Source organism: Triticum urartu, chromosome 5A (assembly GCF_056163025.1).
Source record: "Triticum urartu cultivar PI428250 chromosome 5A, HENAU_Tu73, whole genome shotgun sequence".
Classification (NCBI taxonomy): Eukaryota; Viridiplantae; Streptophyta; class Magnoliopsida; order Poales; family Poaceae; genus Triticum; species Triticum urartu.
Window position 1 is genome coordinate 627,153,877 of NC_141877.1, and position 7,378 is coordinate 627,161,254.

The 7,378-nt window shown below is 51.0% G+C and overlaps 1 pseudogene; it reads right to left on the reverse strand.

Moving 5' to 3' along the window:
- Positions 1 to 4,008: 4,008 nt before the first annotated feature.
- Positions 4,009 to 5,130, reverse strand: LOC147973528 (uncharacterized; annotated as a pseudogene).
- Positions 5,131 to 7,378: the final 2,248 nt, after the last annotated feature.

Genomic DNA, 7,378 nt, shown 5'->3' on the forward strand with positions numbered 1-7,378 from the left:
CTTTATTTGTCCTTAGTTAATGAGATGCCAAATAATCATGCCTGATGTTTGGTACTTGTATCACTATTAGTTGACATAATTAAAGGCCTTACCATTTAATTACTCTGCCGAAGTGTGCCTGAAGCTTTGAAGTCTATTAACCAACTATTATTGCATGAGGCTCACAATCTAGTTTATACTACGCTAATGATTGCATAGTTTTGCCTGCTGTAGTACGTTTGTATGAAACCCTCTGCTGTTCATTATGCTCCCTAAGACTTTAATTGAGGCACATAATGGCCAACTGCTTGCTTACTTATATTCAACGTGTTGTCTAAATTTGTAACTTGTCTGTGTTTTCGATTGGGCCCCAACATCATGCTCCTCTGGTGAGCTAAGAGGGATTTCTGTATGCAGGCTGCACAGACTATCTTTTTTATAATTTTTAAAATATCACCTGCTTATGCTTCATGACGTGTAACATTTTTTTTGAAAGTGACGTGTAACATTATTGTTAGTCCTATTTTGCCATGTAGTACAAAATAGTGTCTTGTCCGAATGATTATGGATTGGAATTGGAATGTGCTGATGTTCTCGAGCATCAACTAGAGGTGGCAAGACAACGTGTACATGATTGTCAACGTATAATCAACAAGTTGAGACTGGACATGCAGGTATTAGATGCAGGAGTCAAAAAAATGAAACAAGACACTGAGGTAACCATGAAGGAATTGGAGATTTTGCAGACTGAAATTTGTGCTATCTGAATCCGGCCAATCCTATTTTCTGAAGAGATTATAGTTCAAATGGAGTTAAGTTGATGCGCGTCCATGATGTATGAGCTATATTTGCCCAGTGTATGTAATTTGCTGTTTGTGTATGCTTTATTATCACCTGTGCCGAACCATAATGCCCGCTGGGTATAATCGGCTGTAATTTCTTTATTGTATAGTGTAGGATTATTCTACCTTTCTATGCCTTGATCTCTTTGTTGTAATAGTGTAGGCTTTTTAGAGGTGATAGTATTGAGTAGGATAATTCTTTGAATATGCTATATCATTCAAACGGGGGCCAATTCGCCCGACCATGGCCCTTCACGGGCCGTCGGATCCATGGGCCTTCTACGTCTCGTAGGATCCATGGGTCTTCTACGTCTCGTAGGATCCATGGGCCTTCTACGTCTCGTAGGATCCATGGGCCTTGTATGTCTCGTAGGATCCATGGGCCGCCGGCTCATTTATGGGTCTTGTACGGGCCTTTAATGGGCCGTAGATGGGCCTTTAATGGAAATCGTACGTTTTATGGGTTGACCATAACGGGCCATTAATAGGCCGTATTTGGTGATGCTATGAAAATGGCCCAACAGACTAACGGTCCACAAACGGGCCGATTGTAACGACGGGCTGAATTTGGCCCACAAACAGAAAATGATAGTAATGGGCCGTAAGTAACCGAATGCTGCAAATGAGCCCAAGAATAAATGGGCCCTCAGAAGGCCAAAAGTTAACTTGGGCTGGAAACGGCCCAACGGAATAACGGGCCGTTAATGGGTATAAAGTGATACACTGTTCATTACGGGCCAGTTTCACCACGGGTCGTTAATGGGTGTAAAGTAATACACTGTCCGTTATGGGCCAGTTTCAGCACGAGCCGCTAATGGGCCAAGAGTTACAAAGGGCCACATATGGCCCGAAAGACGTCATGGGCTATACATGGGCCAGAAGTGAAAACGGGCTGGAATCATATTGGACGGCCCAGATGACGCTACTGGGCCTAATTCGGATAGGGCGTAACGGGCCTTGGGTTAGCGGCCTATAAATGGGCTATATGCGAACAGGCCGTTAACAGGCTTTCCATGGGCCGGCCCGCCGGCTTTTGACCAAGTAAAATGGGCCGGCCTTTTCACAGGAATGGGCCACTGTTGGGCCGTGCCACGTGTCGACATATCATAGGCGCCTTCTGTCCAGTGAGTGGATGACATCTGTCCCAACGATGAGCCGACACGTGTTTCCTCTAGCCAATGATGATTTTACAAGTGGAAAATCCCCATTGGTCGGGGCTGTTAACGGGTTATCGGATCCAAAACCCGACCATAGCTTAACGGTGTTCCGTTACGGTGGATGCCACGTGTCGGTCACCCTTGACGAAAGCACTTCTGTGACGTGTGATTTATTGTCATAGAAGTGGACACTTCCGTGATGATAATTTTGGTAATGTCATGGAACACTTCTACGACAGCACAGGTATGACTATCTTGATTCTGTCATAAATTTGTCATGAATGTACATGCATGACAAAAAAAGCGACCTACTGTGACAAACACGTATCATCACGGAAGTGTATTTTTTGTAGTGCTCCCCGTGAGTGCGTGGGTGTCCACGGCAATGTTATCAATGCTCAACACCGTCGAGTCCCACCCCAAGATAATACCCCCTCAGGTCTCCACCGCCGGCACATAAGCGAAGCCATCAAAAGATGGCCCCAAACTTTGCATAGCTATATATGAGTCAATTACATCATGCTTCGTCTCTTGAAGACCTACAATGTTAACCATAGCCTCTCCCACAAACTCCCTCACCGCGTTCCTTTTGGCCGGATTATTCAACCCCCGCACATTCCAACAAAGTACCTTAGGGTTCCAATCCATCAAAACCCATTAGGCACCACCCAAGTTGAACACCCAACAGAACTCATGCCGCTCCCATAACTACCGAAGATCCAGCGGCCATGTCTCTCACCGGTGGCATCTCCTTCCCAAACAAAGCAGCGATGACCCAGATGGGTTGCTCCTTTAATGGCGAGTCAAAGATCTCAGCCAACTCGGCAATGTTATCCTCATTGCCGTCCAAATCCTCCGGAACGATGCCAAGCGCCCGCATGAGCACGTTCTCCGCCTGAGTCGCCTTGCACAATTTGCTTGCTAGAGCCCTCTTGGATCCCCTGGTCGTACGTCGAGGGGTGAAATGTTCTGCATGTGGCCTGAGCGACGACTGCACCTCCATGAGTAGCGGGGGAGCCAACTTACGCACTAATGCGTTACAGAACCACTTGAGCTTGTCGTAAGCCACCGCCTCCTGGGGTGTCATCCCTGTCGTGCATGCCTGAAACTGATTTTGCATGTCCAAACCAACGTGCCGAACAGCCTCAAACTCCCTGCCCCCTTGAAACCGCCACTTGTCCCAGCTCCAACTCTCGCTCCTCACTCACCGGGATCTGTTCCGCAATCATTGGCAAAATCCGATCCGCAACCAATGACTGGGCCACCTGCTCTGGCGACCGGGCCACCTCAACTTGCAGCGCACCAGCCGAGGAGGGGCCCGGTGGCACAGTTAGCGCACCAACCTCCATCCTCACCTGTCCCACTGAAACCTGCGGCCCCACCTCGTGTCCCGCACCAACCATGTCGCTACCCTCCAGAACCTGGTCTGGGTCGGCCTTCTCGTGCGCAATCCCATGCACCGTCTTGTCCGGCACCACCACAAACTGTCGGTCCCCCCGCTCAGCATCCAACACCCTCTCAGCAAACAGATCCTGCCGCACGACCTCGGGATTAACCACCACAGGTCCCACTACCACTGGTCGAGAACTCTTGTCACCACCTGCGTCCCCGCATCCAACCTCCCTGTCCTGCCGAAGGGTCAAAACAACTACCTCCTCCCTCTGCACCGAGACAGTTGGCACGACTAGCTGCGGTGCTCCCTGTGCGACCAAGGCCCCCTCTGTCTGCCGCACCATCACCGCACAGCTCGAGGCACGAACAGGATTTGAAATTTGAGTCTGAATCCGCTCTAATCCTTCCACCAGCCGGTCCATGCCCCCATTCCGGTCAAAAGCTGAGTGACGTGCAGTCACCCTATCTTGAACAGGCGGGCCGAGCCCACGGCTATCCACCCGGGGCAATGGGACCATCGGGGGAATCCTCCAATCCCCATCAGGACCAACTCCGGTCGGTCCTCCAACGAGCCACCTGCTCACCGGCGCACCTCCGCCACCACCTGCCGCGCTACCTCTCTGATCCCGGACTCCGGACTACCAACTAGGCCAGCGAGTGGTCGGTCCAGCACCCATGTCTGGTGGTGAGTCTGGCAATCCGCTCTGCCCACTATCAGACAAAGCACCCATGAACGATGGCTCCTCCCCTTCCGGGAATGTCGTAACCGAGTCCAGATGGATGAGAACTCTATACTGCAGCATCTTAGGCTCGAAAAGCTCCCTCTGCTCCGCCGGCTCCGGCACAGCAAGCCACCGACGAGACGGAATCTGCTCCGGCTCCGTCGTCCATGTTGTCAGCTTGAACGACGACATGTCCGCCCGCGATGAGGTCTCTGGTGCCACAGCCTCGATGATGCACGACCCGCCCAGCAAGTGTTCGACCACCTCCAATTCCCAGGTGTGGGGCGGGATTCCCTCCAACTCCAACCCCACTTTGAATTTCATGGCGGCGAAGACTGCTTGCGACTGTATGATCCACTGCCTGAAAGCCAGCCGGTGCCCCTGGAACTCGAGCACCGGCCGGAGCCCCATCCTGTTCCTGTCTTCCCTTCTAGCGAAGACCACGAGGAAATCCTCCGGCCTGAACCGATGGACCTATACCCTATCCAGTGGGATACCCATCCTGGACTGAAGCGCATCCAACACCAACTCCGGCAAAATCTCCTCCCTGTCACCACCCGCGTACACCACCATGGCGTGCTGGAGTCTCCCTTCTAGCTCGTCCATCGCACGGGTCCTCCTGACCGTGCACAGCTCTCCCGGTCCAATATCCATGTCCACATCCAGCTGCAGGCGCGGCGGCGCAAGATGGGGCCATGCCGGAGCCGCCAGAGCAGGGCGGATGAAGAAGGGGGCGGGGCGGGGGTGTAGGAAGGCGCCTCTGCTGCGCCTCGCCACCCACCGCCCAGAATCCCGAGCCACCCCCTCCATCCCCGACCGGTGCGCAACCTTGGCCGCAGCCTCCCGCCGGAGCTCCTCCACCGGTGAAGGGCTGCACGGCCACTTGCACTGCGATGCAACGTGCCTCGGCAAACCACACCGAAGACAAACCACTTCGGTGGTACAGTCCTTTAGAAAGTGCCCTTTAGCCAAGAAACGGAAGCATTTGTCCCGCATCTCCGGCGAGACCTCCTTGCGAGGCGGCGACTGGAGGCGCATGACTGGAGCCAGACGGCCCCCCTCCTGACGGCGCCGCCACTGAAGGAAATATGCCCTAGATGCAATAATAAAGTTATTATTTATTTCCTTATATCATGATAAATGTTTATTATTCATGCTACAATTGTATTAACCGGAAACATAATACATGTGTGAATACATAGACAAACGGAGTGTCACTAGTATGCCTCTACTTGACTAGCTCGTTGATCAAAGATGGTTAAGTTTCCTAGCCATTGACATGGGTTGTCATTTGATTAACGGGATCACATCATTAGGATAATGATGTGATTGACATGACCCATTCCGTTAGCTTAGCACACGATCGTTTAGTATGTTGCTATTGCTTTCTTCATGACTTATACATGTTCCTATAACTATGAGATTATGCAACTCCCATTTACCGGAGGAACACTTTGTGTGCTACCAAACGTCACAACGTAACTGGGTGATTATAAAGGTGATCTACAAGTGTCTCCGAAGGTACTTGTTGGGTTCGCGTATTTCGAGATTAGGATTTGTCACTTTGATTGTCGGAGAGGTATCTCTGGGCCCTCTCGGTAATGCACATCACTTAAGCCTTGCAAGCATTTCAACTAATGAGTTAGTTGCGGGATGATGTATTACGAAACGAGTAAAGAGACTTGTCGGTAACGAGATTGAACTAGGTATTGAGATACCGACGATCGAATCTCGGGCAAGTAACATACCGATGACAAAGGGAACAACGTATGTTGTTATGCGGTCTGACCGATAAAGATCTTCGTAGAATATGTGGGAGCCAATATGAGCATCTAGGTTCCGCTATTGGTTATTGACCAGAGACTTGTCTCGGTCATGTCTACATAGTTCTCGAACTCGTAGGGTCTGCACGCTTAACGTTACGATGAAAGTAATATTATGAGTTTATATGTTTTGATGTACCGAAGGTTGTTTGGAGTCCCGGATGTGATCACGGGCATGATGAGGAGTCTCAAAATGGTCGAGACATGAAGATTGATATATTGGAAGCCTATGTTTGGATATCAGAAGTGTTCCGGGTGAAATCGAGATTTTTTCGGAGTACCGGGAGGTTACCGGAACCCCCCGGGAACTTAATGGGCCTTAGTGGGCCTTGGTGGAAGAGAGGAGAGGAGGCCAGGGCAGGGCCGCGTGCCCCTCCCCCCTTAGTCCGAATAGGACAAGGAGAGGGGGGCGGCGCCCCCCCCCCTCCTTTCCTTCCTCCCCTCCACCTCTTCCCCCTCTCTCTCCTAGTCCAACATGGAAAAGGGGAGGAGTCCTCCCGGTAGGAGTAGGACTCCTCCCGGCGCGCCTCCTCCCTGGCTGGCCGCACCTCCCCCTTGCTCCTTTATATACGGGGGCAGGGGGCACCCCAGAGACACAACAATTGATCATTGATCTCTTAGCCGTGTGCGGTGCCCCCCTCCACCATAGTCCTCCTCGATAATATTGTAGCGGTGCTTAGGCGAAGCCCTGCGTCGGTAGAACATCAACATCGTCACCACACCGTCATGCTGACAAAACTCTCCCTCAACACTCGGCTGGATCGGAGTTCAAGGGACATCATCGGGCTGAACGTGTGCTGAACTCGAAGGTGTCGTACGTTCGGTACTTGATCGGTCGGATCGTGAAGACGTACGACTACATCAACCGTGTTGTGATAACGCTTCCGCTTTCGGTCTACGAGGGTACATGGACAACACTCTCCCCTCTTGTTGTTGTGCATCACCATGATCTTGCGTGTGCGTAGGAATTTTTTTGAAATTACTATGTTCCCCAACAGTGGCATCCGAGCCTGGTTTTATGCGTTGATGTTATATGCACGAGTAGAACACAAGTGAGTTGTGGGCGATATAAGTCATACTGCTTACCAGCATGTCGCACTTTGGTTCGGCGGTATTGTTGGATGAAGTGGCCCGGACCGACATTACGCGTACGCTTACGCGAGACTGGTTCTACCGACGTGCTTTGCACACAGGTGGCTAGCGGGTGTCAGTTTCTCCAACTTTAGTTGAACCGAGTGTGGCTACGCCCGGTCCTTGCGAAGGTTAAAACAGCACCAACTTGACAAACTATCATTGTGGTTTTGATGCGTAGGTAAGAATGGTTCTTGCTAAGCCCGTAGCAGCCACGTAAAACTTGCAACAACAAAGTAGAGGACGTCTAACTTGTTTTTGTAGGGCATGTTGTGATGTGATATGGTCAAGACATGATGCTAAATTTTATTGTATGAGATGATCATGTTTTG